Source organism: Sciurus carolinensis, chromosome 9 (genome assembly GCF_902686445.1).
Source record: "Sciurus carolinensis chromosome 9, mSciCar1.2, whole genome shotgun sequence".
Lineage (NCBI taxonomy): Eukaryota > Metazoa > Chordata > Mammalia > Rodentia > Sciuridae > Sciurus > Sciurus carolinensis.
The window spans coordinates 60,348,883-60,369,753 of NC_062221.1; the positions used below are offsets into that span (position 1 = coordinate 60,348,883).

The window sequence follows — 20,871 nt, forward strand, 5'->3', positions numbered from 1 at the left end:
TTTGACAGATTGCCTTGGTCAGAGAATGGGGGCAGAGATTGAAGGGCAAGCCAGTCAGGATGAAATCCTATTGGACTATCAAAGGTAGCAACAGAAGGTTCTTAAAGAAGGGAGTTTACTTAACGAATGACATTATAAAGCTCCTTGGGATGACTACACAAATGTTACCAGAATTTTTAGGGAAAAGGCTTTGGCTTTGGGGTTCTAATGAACTAGGTTTGGCCACCTGTCCCAAGATGCCAAAGAAAGAGACATGCAGTATGAAGGTAGGAAAGAGCTTTAATCAATGTAGCCATACTGAGAAGCCACACTTAGGTCAAGTGACGTAAAACCGTCTTAAAGGGGTGACAAAGAACTTTGAGGTTTTATGGAAATGAGCAGGCAGACAAGGTTTGCATAGCTGACAAAGCTGGGAATTTTGGTCAGGCGGTGATCTGATTGATCCTTATCTCAGGACTGGTTCTCCAAAGCTCAGGGGGAAGTTTTGTTGGATAAGGGGGCAAATCTGTTCCCATCATGAGAGGATTGCTCCTGCTTAGGGGCTAGTTTCAGTTCTGTCATGAACATGAGGGTAATTGCTCCTGCTTAGGGGACAATTTCATCATGGGGGATTTTGGGGGGAACCTCATTATGGGGTAATCTTCCTGCAAGGCTCGCTGTTGCTTGGGGATAGTTTTTGTGTCTCTGGTCATAGAGATGTTTGTCAATCAGACCTGTTAGAATCCAAGATAACTGCAGGAGAGAATGACTCAGGAGACCTCAGGAGAGAAAGCAAAGATGCAAGATGGAGTCAGAGAGGGAAAGAGTTTAGTTTAGGTCTGTGCTGGGTCCACCTTTACAGCTACCACCCAGAGGGTGTGTGTGAGCGGGGAGTGGGGTTGGTGTGTGTGTGTGTGTTGAGGGGTGGCAGCAGAAGTCTCTTGCTGAAACCTGGAGAAATGAGAATGAATGAAGTCTTTCTTTGGGGATTATTTCCTTCTATAACCTATTAGTTATTTCATTCATTCATTCATTTATTTAGCACACATGTACTAAGTGCCTACTTTGTTCCAGGTATGTGCTGAGTACTGATTATTCACCAGTGGACAATCCAGATGCAGTCTTCTGTCATAACCAACCGGTTGCTTCTTCACATCACTGTCAGTTTTAGTAAGAGCTCTAGACTGCCGAGATGGCTTTTCTGTTTCCTCCTGTTGCACTCGGTGCTTGGTACATGGTGGACGCTCAAAAAGACTGTCATGGCCTTGCTACATGACAGCTAGAGATACGTGGAGATGGGAAGAAAATTCAGGGTTGCATCGACCTCAACTGTGAGACCATAATTTGCAAGGAGCACATGTCTGCGTCTATGTGTATAGTGTATGTGCGGGGCTGGGGTAATCGTCCCAGGGCGCCTGGCAGCGTGCCAAGCTGAGCTGCAGGAGGACGGCTCTCCCTTCCTCGCGCGCTCAGACCAGTCCAGGCGGTGACTGGGCGCTTGAGGAAGAAGCACAGCTTCGCATCCGCCCGCAGGCGGGCACCGCGGGGCTCCTCCTCGCAGCGGGCGGGACTGGCCCGCTGTGCCGCCCAGAAGCCGCAGACTCGGGAAGCCCTGAACGCCGGTGGATCGCGAGCCAAGGCGGCGGGTGGAGCCTGATCCACGATATCGCGGCCAATCGCGCGGCGCCGGGGGAGGAGCCCCGAAGGGGGAAAAAGAAAGTGCGGCGGAAAGTAAGAGGTTCATTGGGGAAGACTGCCGGGATCCAGGTCCCCTGGGCTTTGCTTTGGCCCGGAGCACGGAGAGAAGCAGTGCAGGGAGACCCTCCACCCATCCCGCCGCTTTCGCTGAGCCCGCTCAGCTTCTCAAGAAAGGTGAGTCTCGCGCTGCAGTGAGGACTGGGAGGAATCATCCTGCCGCAGAAACTCCGGGTAGATGGATTCTTAGAGATGGTCTCGTTCAATCCTCCTGTTTTACAGAAGGGAAAACTGAGACACAGGGCGAAGCAGTGGCCAGGGTAGCTCACTCAGTGGCGGGGATTCGAACCCAGCAGTTCAGAGCCCCTTCTTTGCTTGTGTAGGGATTAAGTAACGCAGTCGTGGGATGGCCGCGCGTTTCTGTGCCCGTTCTCAGTCCTTTGCGGGATCTGCTCTGGTCTTCCTGAGCCTTGCTTGCTCCAGTGCGCTAATGTAAGCAATGAGGATAGGAGGCTGTGTGTCCCAGCATGCCCATTCAGTGTCACGTCGCTCTCAACCCCGAGCTATGACAGCCTGGCTAAAGGCTGCCAGCAGCCTCACTCTCTCCTTTCCTGACCTGCTTTCTCGAAAAGATGCTCCTGCTGAGGGTGTCCCACAGGCTCCAGGCGGAGTTGGGGGAGAGGGAAGGGACGTCTGGGTGCTGATGTCCTCCTATGGTACTCCCAGTTCTCTCCCCAGCCCCGGAGGGAGCGGAGCTGTTGGCTCTGTGGGGAACGAGATGTTCCTCCTTAAGGAATTGACTTCATGGAATCATATCGTCCCTCCCTTTCCAGTTCGAAGTATTGGGAGGGTATCAGAGACTGAGTTAGAAAAAAATCGAAAACAAAAACAAACTTCTGCTGTTTCCTTAAAGAGCCCGACCCCAACCTGTCTTTCGTCCATCCTCTGGTTGTGAAATTGTGACCCAGGACACCAGGGGAAGCATTTCCCTGCTCTGCTGTCAGATCCACGGTTCGTTACCAGCTGTAAAAGGAGTTCTTGCCTAGTTTCCAGCTCTGCCATGTGTTAGCTGTCTGAACTTGGGCAAATTAGCCCATCTTTCTAATACCATTTTTTCCCACAGTCACAAAAATGGAGATTATAATGGTCACTGTGAGTCCTTAGGGTAGTTGGGAGGATGAAATGGGGCAGGGAATTCAAGTTACATTTTTTTTAGCACAGTGGCTGACCTGGCACCTGGTCTGGTTGAAACTGATGATAACTATTGCAAATATTCTTGAATAATAATCCTAAAGACATTGAATTTTGAGAACCGTGCTTTCTTATTACCTTCAAGTGACTTTTTTTTTTTTTTAATATGGAAATGGGATGTTTTCTTCTTTGGAGTTTGAACAGTTCTTTTATTTTTTTTTTACTTTTACAGACTGCATTTTGATTCATTGTACACAAATGGGGTACAACTTTTCGTTTTTATGATTGTGGTTCTATGGTTCAATATAGATTCATATCATACATATACATTTTTCACATGTGACTTGGATCATGGTGCTTGATGTGGAATATAAAATTGATATTTCTCAGTGATGTGAATTTTCTACTAGTTTTTAGGTCAAGGCTCAGGCCTGTGAACTGCCCTGACCTGAGGCATCCTTCATGGACAACAAGGAACTTTAATTTAATGAGGGGTAAAAAAGACAAGAGGAGGAAGTTGGAAGTTGCAGCTGTAATAGGCTGTGCTAAGCTTTCTATTCCTGCTCCCTTAGATCAGTCAAGCAACTTTATGTTATTCAGCTAATATTTGTGCAGGGATGCTGCTAAATTCATTCTCTTCTGGACACTAACTTGTTCTATTTAAACACAAACACACACAGGCCTACACTGGTCTTCCCGTATTATTGCTATTTTAAAATTAAATAGCTTTCTTCATACACCTGTACCCTGCTCATGAGAGTTGATTTTATTTGAGTCATACAGTTATTTAGTTCTATCTATAGGCCATGCCATTAGTCCCTGACTTTAGTATTTATAATTGGTTCCCCTCATAGTCCATAATATTTCTATGCAGTATTGATGTGCACCTGAGAATGGGTGTGGTACATTTTGAGAGAAGGTAAAAGTCCAGTGGTGCCCACTCAGGTACCTCCCACACCAAGCATTTGCAGGGGATGGGATCTCTTGCTTCCGTCAGCTTGTTCCGTGTGCTTGCATTGTGATGAGCTGGCTGGGATACATCTGAACGTGTGCCTGAGAGACCAGGGACTTGTGGGGAAAAGGAAAATGTTCAAAATAAGGTCAGAACAAGGGGACAGAGGGGAGATTGAAAACAAATTTCTTCTGGTTCTGGTTCTTTGAAGAAAGAATACCCAGTTATATCCTTATTCCTTATACACATTATTATTTGTTGCTAGCAAAACTGTATGTATATATAGAACTTTAACATTTCCAAAGTGCATCCCACATATATTATCTTCCTTGTTATTTGCAATAGCCCTGGAGAAGGACATGGCAGGCATATTAATAGTGTAAGATGCCCATGTTTTGTGATAAAACATACTTGATTTCAAATTCCAGCTCTGGTACCTAAGGAGTGGGGTGATACTAGCAACTTATTTCACTATTTAGGGCTTCTGTTTTACCCAATTCTAAAGTGGATAAAATTGCTTACTCTAAGAATTTATGTGAAGATTAAATTCAGTGAAATGATGTCAAATACATGTAGTAAATAGGTGCTCATTAAATGACACCTCTTCTTAGCTAGTCTCCCTTTACTGAAAACTGGAATGAGACTCAGAAATGAGAGGCTGCCATGGGTCACCTGGTTGAAAATTTTAGCCGTAGGAATATAGTGCACACTTTTTGACTTCTAGTTTTCCTGTAACACCCTGCCACCTCTCCAATGAGATCTTGAATAGTTGACTTTAGGTGAGGTTAGATTATCTTATCTGGCTGGTGATTTCAAGGTATCCTTTTGGTCACAGAGTAGGTATTTCCTTGCTAAGAGAACAATCCTTCAACATGACTTTGTAGAATTTAGTGAAGCTGACTCTCAGGAGAGGGAGAATTTAAAGTGACGCTCTCTAAGGCAACTTTCTTATTCTCATTTGTTTGATGCGATGCCATTTCAACTCTTAGGAGGAAGGGTTACTATGAATACAATACAGAAAGTTCAGAAATATGTCTGATTATTTTTTCCTGTTCAGAGTGGTTTCTTCCCTCTGCCATCCTGTAATAGTTTGAAGACTGAAGATTGAGGAACAAATGCCATGTGTGACCATAGCTTCATTTAGCTCTCTCACAAATTCCATGGAAAAAGAATGGAGCAGAACAATATGCAAAGGCAACATTTGGAAAAAAAAAAAAAAAAAAAAAACAGAAGCATCCCTTGCTGTTGATGCTAATCATTTGTTTGGAGTCTCAGTTCTCCTTGTGGAAACGGATGGCTGCAGACTTCAGTCGCAAGATGAGCAGATCTGTTTCTGGTCCAGGCAGTAGGGCCATTCATCTATAGAGGCTCCTCACAGGCCATCAGGTTTCTTTCCTTTGTAGCAAGCAGACAGGCTTGCAAATGCAGTCCTGTGAGAAATGTTTTGTTCCTTGCTTTTGGCATTTGGGAGCATATATTTGCTTTTGCCAAAAGTAGGTACATCTTACCTGGTGTAGTAAGGAAAGCAGAATGTGACTAGAGGAAATCAGGAGAGGAGTCAGGGGAAGGAGAGGTTATCTCCAGTGTACACACAGTTTCATTTGTTGCTCAACTTCATCAGGCTTTTGCTGGTGACACAGATGTAGGTTCTGGTGAGTCACTGTTGCCTTGTCTGTGAAATATTAAAGAGAGCCACCTACTGTGCTCTTTGCCCATTTTGGAAATTGCTCTGTGGGGGAAGAAAAACCACCAAAGAATAAGAAGGTTACAAAACATTTAGTGTCTGACATTTTTGGGGAATAAATTCAGGTTAACTTCTCATATGCTTATTTTTATAAAATTTGGAGTGCATTGTTTATGCTGATAGAATAGCTAGGATACCTTTCTAGTCTGAATTTATTTTAACTCTCAGCTACAGTGGTGTGAATTCTAGACTCTGGTAGGTACCTGAGGCTCTCTTAAAGGGATGATTCTCAGGCTCTGCAGTTAGGATGTAGGGATGCTCGTGTCTCCTTAGAACCTTTAGTCTCTGTCTTTTCCAAAAGTCAGCATCTTTTCATAGGAAGAATTTAATAAACACTAATTCTTTCTTCTGCCAGAAATTCCTTCAATTTATTAGTCTGTTAAATTATGGTCATCAAAATTTAATAGCTACCCTTTATTGAACTCCATCATGGTTTGTGCTGAGTGCTTTACATACATCATCTTATTCAATCCTTGCAATAATTCTGTTTTTATTTTTATTTTTTAAGGAAACTTATGCTCATAGAAGTTAAATAGCATGACCCATGCCACATAGCACAACGAAAGTAATGATGCTGAGGACCATCAGTGTATTTCATTTTAGAACTAGGAAGGAACTTAAATTGTCCTTCCTCTGGACTAGAACAGAGGACCTGGGCTAAGACCTCTAGCCATCTCCTCTGCATCCTGCCATTCTAGTCCTGGTATTACTTTGTGCCTGAGGAATCTCTCTATTTTGGGGCCTAAATTGTGAGAGAGCTGAACTAGATGGTCTCTAAGGTTATTCTGCTGCAGTGCCTTGTGTAGTTTTCTTTAAGATTCTTTTCAACTGAAATTCTGCAATCACATCTCTCTGAAAAAGTCAAGGTTAAAGGGGGAAATGGGACTAAAGAGGAAATACCCTTGTTTTTTGCCCCAGAGATGTATTTTCAAGACAGACAGACCACGGCAAGGGAAAACAGCATTTACTGGTGCATGTACTCTTGTCATTTTATTTAAACACCAATGATAACTCTCACATGTATATTACTGTCTGCCTTTTCCTGATGAAAGAACTGAGGCTCAGATTAACTTAAAGGTCTGCTCAAGTTTATCCAGTTAGTAAAGATTAGAACCTGTGTGTGCTTCAGTGTAAAGCCCTTTGGTTCACTGTACTGTATTTTCTGGTCACCACATCAGAAGACTTGTATAACCATAATCATAAATGCCCCCTCCCTGTGTCCTTATGCCATATCTACTCGGACTGTCTTTTACTTTTCTTCTCTTCTTTCCTTCCAGACATGCTGTTCAAATTCTTTTTTGATTCTTCTTAGTTTATGGAACTGCCTTAAATGCTTATAACATCTTCTATCTCTGTTTTAATTTTTTTCTATTTGTCAGTAGTCTGTTCATGTCCTTGATTGGCACCTAAGTAGCCATGGACATGATTTATCCTGTCCTGTGCCTAACACAGTGCCTTGCACAAACAAAGTACAAAACTGAATTGATAACAGATTCATACTAAGTCAGACAGGCCCAGAATTAGTTTTCTGATTTTTTTCTCTATTTTATCCTAGCAGTAATTTTCTCAAAAGGTTGCCTCTATAGACAAATAAGATAATTTTAATTTCCTTTAATTTTTTGTTCACAAAATCAGACACATGATAAGGAGTTATAGAATCTAAAAGATTGGACATTGCTGGCTCAATAATGGGAAAACACATTTATAACCTAATAATAAAGGATGTTTTGCAACAAACACAGTGAAGGTTGACACTGAAGTGCATGCTTGCATATATTGACAGCAAGGCCAATGTCAAGTGTCATAAATAAATTACCTGGTGAAAGTAGGAACTTTCCACAGAAGAGAGCAGCTGAAAAAGGCTTCAGTCTTAAGACTTGTAAAAGTAGTGAAGAATTCATTTTACTTGATATAATTGGCATCAGGTGAACATAAGGACAGATATCTTTGATTTCTAGTTTATGCCCAGCAGGAGCCTATAGCTTCTACCTATCTGGCATATAAGTTTTTATGATCACACTGGCTTCCTCCTTTACCAATCAATTCCAAAGGCAAAAGTAAAAAGAATCAGTGATTTTATAAATTCTGATATCTGAAATGCTTTTATTTTAATGGATAGAATAGTTCCTTAAACTAGTATGATTAGAAGCTACAGTGACTCAAAATTGTGTTTCTGTAACGTAGTTGGCTTTAACATCATACTGACCCCTGGGCTTGACTTTGGAAACATTATTTGGTCTGTCTCTGCCTTATTTTCAGCACCTGTAAAATGAAGATAATAAATTCCATTTCATCAGGCTTTTGGTAGGTGTCAGTCTAAATTATAATATTTGTTAAAAACCTGATACATGAGGGTTTTAAACTTTATTATGATTAACAACCATGATAATAATTCCATTGCATGTCCAAATGGATACTGACTTAGAAAATAAAAGACCTAGTCCAAACAATAAGTTTTTATTTATATAGAACTTGAAGCCTTCAAAATCTCAAAGTGCTGGCTACTATATACACATGCACACTTTTCAAAATATTACTTAATACTTTGTTCCTCAGAGAGACTAAATATTTGCTAAGATCATGTGTGAAGTAGGAGGACTGAGCCTCAGACCCTGTCTTTCTAATACCAAGTCAGCATAGTGTAAGACCATGAGTTTTCCCTCAGCCATTCAGCCCACCTGCCCTGGTTCTGGTTAGTTGCTTTTTGCTCTGGGCCTTCCTTACCTATGAAATGAGGGTGTGGACAGGATTCTTTCTCAAATGGTTGCTATGAATATGTGACTGCTGAGCTCTGCCTTAGGATATACCATGCAAGACTGAGAGCAGAACTTCACTCCTTCCACACAAAAGAGGCATCCACACGTCATGACGTGTGGAACATGACATGGTAAGTCACAGACACCTGGCAGTATCACTGGCTTCAGTGAGAATCACAGCTGAGCACTGCATCAAGAGTCAGATGCATAAAGCCATCTATCTGCCTTAGGGATGTGATTCTGCCACATTTCTCTAACCTGCAGATCCCCCTACCTGTTCTGGATTCCATTTTGGGAGTGGGGAAGAGAAAATAGCTGGGTTAGGAAAATGTACATTTATTTGGGAAATGAAAATGGAAATTTTGAAAAAATAAAACAAGCTCTGTGTCACCATTAATCATAAAAGGATAAAATCTTTGGCTTTCATTTGGATTTTAGCATTATGAGTGCAAATTTTCTGCTTTATTCTTCTAAGTTTTTACTGCTAATGGAAGAAGCTCGGCTTTCATTAAAATACAGGAGTTCCTTCACTTTATAGAAATGATAGAGACTCAAGAATCATAGTACATAAGAAATAGTGCTTTTCTAGAAGATTTGGTCTGTTTTCCAATTACAGAGATGATGGGAACAGGGGACTGAATGATGGTGACAGTAGGTAGTGGAAAGTTGCCTGACTTTGAATTTGGGATTGGATTTGAATCCTAGATACTGCTTGTTTAGGCTCTCCAGTTTTAGTCCCCTCAAATGGAAAATGGTAATAAATGTGTCCTATTTATCTCTCAGATGGATAGATAGATGGAGATTCCTCATAATATTTAATTACTTTATTTAGTCTGTTGTTTTTTTTATCTCATTCCTACTAGAATACAAAATCTATAAGGTCAGATGTGTTTGATCTATTATTGCTGTATCCTAGGTGCCTAGAATATTACCTAGCAAATGGCAGCTATCCAGTCAAGTCAATGATGGATAAGTAAATGTATGGATAGATATAAGTATGATTAATTATCCTCAAGAAGTAGAAAGAAATATATGGAACTAGATAAAGAAATAATTTATATTTATAATATTGAAGTAAAATTTGATATGTATTCTTAAATACACATTTATATATACCCTTATACACATGCATATACAAGTGTATATATAGGTATAAGTGTATATATAGGTATATGTGTATATATATGTGAAATGTTTTATTTTATATAGACTATTGAAATGATAATATATGTACATGTATCATATCTCTATAATCTGTCTGTTTTGGAGTTATCTGAAACTGCCTTAGGTAACAGAAGTGTTGAAGTGATTTGTTTATTGTTTCAATGCTATAGTTGTTTAGAGAGTTTGGGAGAAAGGAAAAATATATATACATAAATATATATGTATATTTATTTCCTGTCTGTCTATTTATAATATGGACAGACAAGTAAAGAAAAGAGAAACAAGTGATTTCAGGATGAAGAAATGGGAGACTGACCGAACGTCAACATTGAAGGGATATGGATGAGGGACAGTTTTAGATAGGGTGTTCAGGAAAGGCCATCTCTGAGAAGGTGACATTTGGATGAAGAGAAAAGCCTGCCAAAGAGGTGAACCTGAGGTCATGGCTGAGGTGACTGGGTCTGTGTAGGAAGGAGAGAAAGACTGGAAATAAGGACCTGTGACCATTTGTGGATAGATCAGACTGGCCTTGCTGGCCAAGGTAAGGAGTCTGGATTTTGCATAAATAATGTGGGACAGGCTGTCCCTTGAGAGCACAGAAGCAGGATGGTGACCAGATTTAACACATTTGGAGCCTTGAACAGAGTGAAGGAAAATGGAGGAGCTTGTTAATAAGTAGAGGAGATGGACTGCTCTGATCTTGTATAGGCTGCTGTGAACGGATGAGAAAGACATTTTGGTTTCATTGATGTGTCATTCATAGCCTCTTGTTCCCCTTAGAATGTCTCAAAGGAAAAAAAATAGGGAAAATAGGAAAACTGTATTCCTTTGGTTTTTCTCAAACGAGACTGTTCTTATTTCCAAATGCAATGAGTGGAAGGAAATGTATGCACTGTTGCTCAATTCAATTCAGCTGGAAATTTCACAGTTCTTGTGTAGGTGTTTTATGTAATCAGTCCCCCAAAACATTGGACCTAGAGTTATTTCCTTATAAAACTTCAGCTACCAGTTTCTGAAATCTGAAGAGTGAGCAAATTTAATTCCATATAAAATCAATTTCTTCTTTCTGACTCTACACTTTTAAATGGTACCCAACCCTTCAAGAAATTGCTTGAAGGCCATCTCTCCATGAACTATTTATTGGTCTATGCACATATAGTCAATCTCATAAGTGGCTCTTCATAAGAGGAGTTAAAAATAACTGGAAAACATATGACAAGACACCATTTCAAGTGCTTTATACACATTAGCTTTGAAATCTCAGAACAATCCTATGAGGCAGGTAGTTATAACCAACATATTATAGAAGAGGAAATTGAGGCCAAAAGTCTGGAGTCAGTCAGTAGCATATTTGAACTTGAGCAAGCTTGATCATTATGTCATTCTGCACTTTGATTATAAGAAGTGACCCTGCATATTTATTCACCTCTATTTGTCCCACTTACTTCATGATGCTTTATATGAAGGAATAGTTCAGTAAGTGTATTTAATCAGTGAATGAATATGTGACCTTTACTCTCAGGTGATATCATTTCATAAGCATTTAATGGTAAAAGCATGGGTTTTCTACTTGAGACAACCTGGGCAGGCAAATGCTTCTCCCTACCTTTGGGATATGGTCAAATTACTTAACAGCTCAACCTGCTTCCTCATCTGTGTTCTTGGCACAAAGATAGGGCAGTTGTGAGGATTAAATAAAATATGCATATAAAGTACTTAGCACAGTGCCTGGAACATAATTAGTGCTCAGTCCATTTGAGCCCTTTTTATTACTTTTCTGAACTAAAATAATGTCCCCAAACATGCTTATAGTTATATACACAGGCAGTTTTTCTAGTTGTGCTTGTTTTATTAACTTCCCTTTAAAAATCAAAGCCAAAGATCCAATCATAATCAGTGATGTTAATTTTGTTTCAGGGCCCATTCTGGCACATTGCCCAAAGCAAATCATGCACTGTGGATGCTAAAAGGCCCTCTTATAGGAAGAACAGCCGGTTCTGGGGAACTGCATGGGAGCAAAAGGTGTTGTGTGACTGCCCTGTCTCTTCCCTGTAAACATTGGATACACCTGCAGGCATCGCTTAAAACCCTGCCCATTCTTCTCCCCAGGCCATCTGCCTGGCTGGAGTTATTTTGTATTCCAGCATTGACCCCTGAGCATCCTGGGTGACAAGGGAAATGCAGGAGAATACCAACATTTTGCCCCAGATAACACTTAATAAGGCTAATTCACAGAGCTGACTGTAAGTTTAGGACCAAATATTGATCCAGGGCTTCTTGTGGCCTGGAGCTGTGCTGAGTGTGTTATTTTCATTATCTCATTTAATCATTATTGTATCCCTATGCAAATTTTAAATTTTAGTTATAAACCTAATTTACAACAACAACAAATAATGTGCCAGAGTCGTTGCTTCCATCAGTGCATTTGGGGGCTGTGATGATTAAATCAAGTATTTTTTTCTGTTTTGCTACAGTTTTCTTCAAAAACAAATTGTGCAGGGTTGCAGCACCTTTGGAATCTCCAGGGACCTCCCCTACAGTGAAGAGATGTTTGGCAGAGAAATGAGACAAAGGTTGTATGAGGGAGGCAAGAAACTTCACTCCATTTGACAGTTTGTTTTGCTCTGGAAGAAGCTAGTAACAACCAACTGAGTCCTGCATGCATTTGTTTACTTCTTTGTAAGAAATCACTGGTGCTTATTTACTGTCTTAGCTTATCTCCTGCTGTTATAACAAAATACCCTGAGACTGGGTAACTGATGAAGAACAGAAGTTTATTTCTAACAGTTCTGGAGGCTGGGAAGTCCAAAGTTAAGTGGTCCTCATCTGGAAAGGCCATCTTACTGCATTATCCCAAGGCAGATGGTAGAAAGACAAGAAAGCACACATATTCTCAAAAGAAAAGGGGCTAAATTGACCTTTTTATCAGGAACTCACTCCCTGAATAACTAATCCACTCCCATTGTAATGGCATAAATCCATTCAAGGGCAGGGCACTCATGACCTGTCACCTCTCAGTGTCGCACCCCTCAGTGCTGTGGGGATCACACACATAAATGCGGGAGAGAGAGAGAGAGAGAAAGAGAGAGAGAGAGAGAAGAGAATAGGAGAGGAGAGGAAAGGAGAGGAGAGGAGAGGAGAGAGGAGGGAGAGAATGGTGCCTGATTCATAGTTGGAACTCATACATATTTTAAGAATGAGTGCATGAGGAAATAAATATCCCTTGGATTTTTTTTCCCTCTGAGAATGGGAGATGCTGTGGAATAATTAAAAATGGTGAATTTTCAGTGTATGCCTTTCTTTTTAAAGTTTTACTTTCAAAATTATTTCAGAAGGAGATTATTTTAAATTATGTGGCATTACTTAATCTTGGTTATTCAGGACAGTTTGTTGGAGTGGACTGTAATTCCTTTAGAATTTATTGAGGTGAGATCATTTACCCATATACTAAATGGCTGCAGACTGGTATACTTTTAAATTTATGCAATCTGATTTTCATAAATTTTCTGTTCTTCTCTCTTACTGTCTGCTAGTTCTTTTTTTCAGCTCACTTTTTTTTTTCTAGCTGTTTTCTCCCAATTCCATGTACAGGGAACAGTTCTACTTTACTGTAGACTAGAAATTCAGGCAACAAATTTGCTAGAACTCTGTGTGTGATAAGAATAAAAGGTGTTGAAAGTAGACTAGAGAGATTCTTCTCTGAGTGAGGGGAACAGAAAAGTGTAGTAGTTCTAAAACCTGTCTTCATATAAGTCAGGTGGTATCTTATTTAGTAGCTCTGGTTTTCAGTTACCTGTGTCAGAAAAACGGAACCAGTGACAGGGACAATTCCTTTGCTCTTTTGGACAGTAGCATTTTCTGAGAACCTTACAGAGGCAAGGCACTGGTGAGATATGGAGATTAAAAAATGATTACACAAACCCAGCCTCTGCAGAGTAAGTTTATAGATTGTTATGAATGATAAGATACATACAGGGGTTTGTAATACAATGTACTTAATATTTGAAATAGTGTAAGAGTATATAGTGCAAATTAAAAAATATATAATAAAGCATTTGGTGTTTTAAGAAAAGAGACAACGGTGTAGCTCAGGAAAGGGTTTATGAGAAGTTCCATTTGAAGGGAGTCTTAAAGTGCTTGGACATAAAGAATTGGTGAGAAGGAGTGATATGTGAATGGGGGTCTAACCAGGGAGCAGAAATGAATGAATGGATTATATGAATGATGTGGAAATTTGGGATTTATCAGAGAGAGCTATAGTTGTGGGAGAAGATAAGCAATTAAAGACCTGGAAGGAGGCAGTTTGGAGATCAGAGGAAAGTCACTATCCACAGTCCCTGAGAAAGAGCTGGTGAAGAGGTCTGTGGAAGGCTGTTTTCTCTGTGGTTGGCAGACAGGCAGAAAGAAAAGCTGGATATGAAGTAGAAGAGAGCAATCCAGAACCCATGAGGACAAATTACAGACCTCTACTGCCCCTCACTGTATGATGTGGGTGGTCTGCAGAGAGGTCTGGTACACAGGCTATGGAGCATCTCACTTGCTTAGCTCACACTTGGAGAGGTTGGAGGGGGATCGGGCAAGGTTGGAAGAACAGTGGATGTGACTGCTGCTACCACCTAGGAGGAAACAGCGATGGTGTGCATCAACTACAGGAGTACCTAGGGCCTGGATGGGCCCTCTGAAGGCCAGCCCTAACTCAAAACCAGAGAGAGCAGGAATCCTGGGAAATGTAATCCCAGTTTAACTACATTGACACTGTTAAAAATCTCCATGAAGGCCAGGTGTGGTGGCACACGCCTATAATACCAGCAGCTTGGGAGGTTGAGTTAGAAGGATCCCAAGTTCAAATTCAGCTTTAGCAACTTAGCGAGACCCTAAGCAATGCAGTGAGACCCTGTCTCAAAATTAAAAAAAAAAAAAAAAAAAAAAAAAAAAATCACCACAAGTGATACTTCAGCAAAGGGAACAAGACTAAAACACAGAGGAAAGCAGGGCCTTCCTCAGGGAGGACCCAGTTCAACTGAGAAATGGCCTATGAGGGATTACTAAGATCAGACCGTAAATTTGGGGATATGGCTCATTGGCAGAGCACTTTCCTGGCATTTGCAAGGCTGTGTGTTTAGTCCTGAGCACTACTGAAGAAGAAAAGAAAAATGTGAGCCCAAGCTGTATTGTTGACTACCTAAAATATCCTTTTGAGAAATTTTTACTTAATCCTGTAAGGCAAGGAGAACCACTGAATATTCTTGAGCAAAGGGGGGGCATTATCAGATCTGTGTTTTAGACAAATCTGGCATTGGTGAAAAAATGTTGCAGATTAGAGAGGAAATAAGTGAGGAATATAATATGATTATATATTATAATATAATATAATATATATTTAATTAATAATTATATATTTATATAATTTATATAATTAATAATTATATTTAATAATTATATATTATAATTATAATAGGAATTCTATTATAATAACCCAGGGGAAATTTTTGCATTCCCAGAACTCTATTCTGTCCTCACCAAGGCTGGTGATCCAGAGTCATCGTAATGGTTGTTCAGGACTGTTCTTGGAATTAAAATGCCAGTGTATATTGCAAGCCAAGGCTGGAATGCCCTTGTGACATGGCTAGATAATTCTTTAAAATTCCCTAGTGTGCGAAGAATAAGGGGAAGTATATAAGCAATAGGAATAGAGACCTAAATGAAGTTGGCTTATGCGGCCACATCAGTGTCATTTGAGGGAAGGCAAAGTCTCTAAAGATGAAGATACTTATTTCCCTTACTAAGATTTTGGACTTTACTGAGTGTTAGTCAGGGTATTCCTTGTGTTTGTCCAAGTGCCCAGTAATTTATGAACTGCTTTCTTGTATCTGGATTTGATAATAGCTCTGTAAGGTCAGTTTGTTCTGAATTATTGTAAGTGAGAAAACTGAAAGCTCAGAGGTTGAGATGACCATCAAGTGGCCACTTAGTCTTGGATGATCAAGAGATCTTGCTGGAGTTCTGTCTATTCAGTGGGCACCTTTCAGTCACTCACTTCCACTTCTCTGCCTGATTATCTTCTTGAGACACATCTTTGGTCATGCTGTATCCCTGTTCTAAATATGACCATGGGGTTTGGACTTCATTACATGTTAGGTCTTTCTGCAACCAGCAGCAGGTGTCTAGTGATTGGATGGTACAGTTCTAGCTTTTTTGATTCTTCACCCCTGTGCAGTATTTTCACTGATTCCAATCAAACTCAAGGTAAAGAAGAAAGTGTCCTTTACAAAAACATACCTGAGTACTTTAACATCCCTAGGAGTTGCACACATTTTGAATTAGGCTGTTCCTGTCTTCCCTGCCAGCACTTCCCAGCACACCCTCCTGCATATTTAAAAACCTTATCTTCAGCCCTCCTGCCTGTCAGGACACAGCTGAACTCCTTCACTTGTCTTGACTTATTTAAAACACTCACACGCTCACATCCAGTGCCGTATCACCTGAAATCTCAACAGACGGCAGCAAGTGACTAGAAGAACTGTAGCCACTATTCATGGCACCCAGGCAGTGTTTTGTTCTCTAAGAGGGACCCCCTAAGGCAAATAAAAATGAGGTGACTGCCGCAGGATCTCACTTTGGGGAGTCTAGGATTTTTGTTGCTAATGATGTGGAGACATAGTGTGGGGACTGGCAGGAGGCATAGAAAAATGCCTAGTATTCTATGAATACTAGGTTGCCAGGATCCAAAGGACTAAAGCTCTGGCTTTGCCAGTGGGCCATTGAGGACTATGCCATGTTTAGAGCCAGCTGAACCTGCCCATAGCTGGCATAGCCAGCCTGCTGACTTCTTATCCACCAATGAAATCCCTCTCTTGTCTTGCTTCTCACATGAGAATGGACCTTCTGATTGCTCCCTACCAGATACTTAGATTTTCTACTTCCTTCTTTTTGCTACAAGGAAAAATATGTTGGGAAAAGTTTGAGAGAATCAAAGATTAGACTTCTGATAATAAGACAAAAATAATACTAGCCAACCACTTTGAGTGTTTATGCTGTGACAGGTGTTGTACAAAATTATTTTACATATCTAATTCCATGAGGGATTTACTAACCCTCTTCACCAATAGGGAAACAGATTCAGCAGGGCTAAGTAGCATGCACAGATATGGAGAAGGATTTGGGCCCAGGTCTGTGACTACAGCCTGCCGTGAAACATCGTGCTTTGCTTAGGTGTGCTGAGGCTTGCCCTGTGTCTCATGACTCCCATCTAATTTGCTTACATATACAGCGAAGCATCTTGTAACAGGTGTTTAGTTACTGCGTGATTTGTCTGACAGTTCTTTAGAAACCCATCTTGGACTAACTCAGCATCAGTGGGCATTTGAGTTTCTGGCCTCTTATTGCTTCCTTTTCTTCTTTTCCACTTTCTTTTAAGTTCAAACACATGGGAGATACCTTATTCAGTTGATGACATTTGTTCCTATTTTAATGATATTTTCATTTCCTCAGTATATTTTTCTCACTTCAAGGGTTAGAGAGGTAAGTAAGGAAATAGTACTTTTTAATGGTCCTGGGATCTACGTAGACATGGAAATTCTGCTTTCAAATACCAGCACCACTGAATTAAATGCCCAAAGGTGTCTGAGGAAGATGGGGCCACTTATCCAACTTGGCTCTAGAGATCTCAACCAGGACAAAGTAGATCAAAATTATAGAGGACCAGAATCTAACTCAACATCCTGACACATTTATTACAGTCAGGACCATATGAAAACTGGACTGGAAATGAATTCACCACTACTAGAGATATTTAAAAAGGGCCTAGACATCCACTTGGCAAGGATGTTACAGGGAGACTTGAATATTGGAAAAAGGAGTTTGAATTAAACTGACATTTAAGTATCTTTCCGGCCTTGAGATTCTGTCTTGAATTCACTTAGAAACTTTATATTGGGAATAAAGGTTTCCCCTTGTTATAATTAACACCAAGTAGTGATGTCGCCTCCTCACTCCCCCCACCCCCCTGCGCTTCCCCCTTCTGAACAACTGCTCAATTTAAGAAGGGGACTTAGGCTGAGGAAGGATGTGGTTCCTTCCCTCTTGGCAGCACTCCGTGTCAGAATGGAGGACTTGTGTCTGGGCCTGGCATGGTTCCCTCATTGGTCCCTCTTACCAGCCTAGTCGTGTCTGTGACCAGAGCACGTGGGAGGTGCACATCCGTGTAGAAAACCCTCCCACTGGCTGCCAGCTCTGGAATTTTTTTTTTTTTTTTTTTTTCAAGTTCCCAATGCATGCAGTCTTGCCCAGGGCAAACCTCTTGAAGGAAAGATGACACACCCCAAAACAAGTTCAGGTCAGACCAGACAAGCCTCCCCTGGAAAAATATTGTTTGTAGTTGACAGCGTATGAGAAAGATTCTTTAAAAATGGTTGCTTCTTGCTTTCAAAGGACAGCAACTCGCAGGTCAGAATGTCAGGAGTACATATTCCCCTCCCCACCCCTCCCTACTGGACCCCCTCCTTTTCTATTTTCTTCCTAATTTTTCTTTTAAATTTAGTTTATTATTAATCTGAAAGCTCTGCTGTTAAAAAGTGATAGTCCTTTGATTTAATATCAGGATTGAGATATTTCATTGGTTCTTGAAGCAAGGAATGTTACACTGGGAGGAAGTGATCAGCAGCTGATTAACAGCTTAAATGTGACCATTAAAAGACAGGAGGACTGGCAGTGGGTTCCACTGGTCAGGACTGCAACTAAGAGTGGACAGTGCTGTTCAATTAAATAGGGTGATCTTTCCCTTCTGGATGTACAGACTTAAAAACTAATCTTCAATCCCGTTCGACTTTTTAAATGAAATGTTATAGCGCAGTATGTTATGCTCAAATCTATCATGTTTGGGTATCTCAAACTATGAAGTTTTATTCCTTGTAGGGAAACTTAAGAAAGTGCTAGATATCTTCAGTCAAGTCAGTTCAACAGTCTCTAGGAAATAGATGTTGACAACTTCATAGCTGCAAGAAATCCTTAGGGATCTGATCAAATACTGCCTGTAGGACATTTGGCCAAGATTTCCCATATACACCATAAATCTTCACCAAAGTCATGAGAAGAATAGCAGCTTCAGCTTCTTTAGCAGCCTGCTTATTTCTCCTGGACCCAAATAGCTGTCTTGATCCGGGACCATTCCCTGCTTAACCATGACTCTTCTCCTGGATATGAATGATGTGAGATTTTTTTTTAGGGACAGTGATATTTCTTTGTGAACTTTCAGGGTTAGGAGGCAGCATGGCTTCATCAAAGAAAGGCCTAAACTGGGAATCAGAAAACATCTGGTTTTATATTTACAATAACAAGTTATCGACCTCATGAAAGTCACCTCTCCTTCCTGGACTTCAGTTTCCCAACTAGTGTCCTGAATAACGTGACGGACTTATAAGTTCCTTTCTGATTTTCTAGAGGTTATCTTGATAAGAAGGTAAGATAAAGTGTGAGAGAATTAAAAGAAAACACTAGAAAATTCAGGGTGTTGTATAGGAAAAAGAGTCCACTGTTTTAAACTCTTTTTAGAAAGTCTTTGCTGCAACAAAGGTCCCTGTGAATATGGGAAACTCTTTTTTGCATAGTACAGGGTATATGAATACCTGCTATTTGTCTCACTTCTGTTGGCTGGGAAATGACTAGAAACACGAATTTTATCACAATATTTCTTAATCTAAAACTTCTACTGTCTGAAAAAAGCTTAATGATGGGTAAATTCTAGGTCATAGACCATTATGGAAAGTTAAGGTTTCAGTCCCTGATTAGCAATTTTGCAATTGTGGAGTGGCCACAAGTATAGGGAATAAAAATCACAAATTCTGTATTATAGCTCTGATTATTTCCAGTAAGTACTGACCTTGGGTCTCTCTTGTTATCTTTGTGCTTTTGTTTTTCTGTCAGTTCAGTGTGGTGGTTGATGCAAAATCTTCCTCAGGTCTCCTGTGATCAAGAATCTCTTTGTCACTCTTTTGATAGGCTGTCTTTCTAAAATGTATTCTATACTTCACTGCTGTCTTATAGCAAGTATTCTGAGAAATTATACTTTCATTCATAATTCAGGGCCAGGATTTTGAACATCTATTATTTCTCATGCACATAATGATGTCCCCAGGACCTACTGAAATATGTAGGACTGACACTAAGTAACTCCAGACCCCCACATTGCTGGCTTTCTTTGTTTTTAATTTTTTGTTTCCTTTTAACATCCTGGCTATCTTCCTCCCATCAACATGCCTGCTGGTAAAAAAAGTTTACCTTCCATCCACATTTTCTACTTCTCTGCTCTGGTATAAGGACTCAGATAACCAAGTTGTTAGAATGAGGATATGAGGATCTGTATCCTAAGTAAAGTTCTTCATTTTTTTTTTTAAGTTGATGCATCCTTGTTGCCATTTAGAGCTCTGGTTTGCCCAGATGTTGGTTTGGGGTATTTATTTGATAATTGACACAGCCTAGTAATTCTTTCAACTGTTGAAGTTGATTTGGGGGGGGTCTCACTTTCCTCTTATTTAGATGTTAATCTTGAGCAATAGACTCATCTCAGGTTTTTACTGAGATCCTCTGGGACCCTATTGATTTTTGAGTATAAACGAAAATGACCATAAGTGTAAGTGTAAATTTTTGAAAATAATCAAAATGTATCAATGGGAAATGACTAGATTCTCTATAGCTGGATAACAATCGTATTTAGGCATTGAAAGGAATAAAGTATATTTACAAGAACTGATCTGGAAAAATATGAATGATTTAATGTTAAGTGAAAGAAGCAAGTTATAGATACACACATGATTCACTTTTTATAAATGAAGAGAAAAAAATGAATGAAGTTAGATACAAAAAAATGGCAAAATCTGTTTCTGGTAGCTACACATGTGATTATGCTGGGAGAGGGATTGGATGAATGCTAAAGGGAGAGAATGGACATATTTTTTTCACCTCCTACCTAATATGATTTTTTTTAAAAAAGAGGAATATTTTCCCCTAACTTTTTAAGGAAAGTTTTAAAAGTTGGAAATATGTGATGGTGAACACGTATGTCCCCCCTCACCAAGATTCCACTGCTAACATTATGTAACCCTTGCTTCATCACGTGTCTCACATGGTTGTGTCTATGCACGGTCTCCATGTGTGCGCCTGTGTGTTTTCAGATGTGTTTACTTATTTAAGGAATTAGCCTGGAGCTTTGTGCTAAATGAGACTCATCACCTATCCCAAATAATGTCAGATGTAGAGATTTGACTGACTCACACAGACACAGAAACAAGTACTGACAGAGGGTTTATTAGCTGCCTTTACTTTAGATACCTTTTCTCTTTATTATTGATAATGTTGGCAGGGGAGGCAGGGAACTGCCCATTAGTGTTTGGCAT

The 20,871-nt window shown here is 40.2% G+C and overlaps 1 protein-coding gene across 3 annotated transcripts in view; it reads left to right on the forward strand.

Moving 5' to 3' along the window:
- The first annotated feature begins 1,685 nt into the window (after positions 1-1,685).
- Positions 1,686-20,871, forward strand: part of Il1rap (interleukin 1 receptor accessory protein) — a 134,209-nt gene continuing 115,023 nt past the window's right edge. For 2 of the 3 annotated variants that reach the window (XR_007110193.1, XM_047564108.1), the window contains exon 1: positions 1,686-1,851. The gene's annotated coding sequence lies outside the window, so the exon portion shown is untranslated. The remainder of the gene's footprint in view (positions 1,852-20,871) is intronic. The other variant, XM_047564109.1, reaches the window with a different exon arrangement.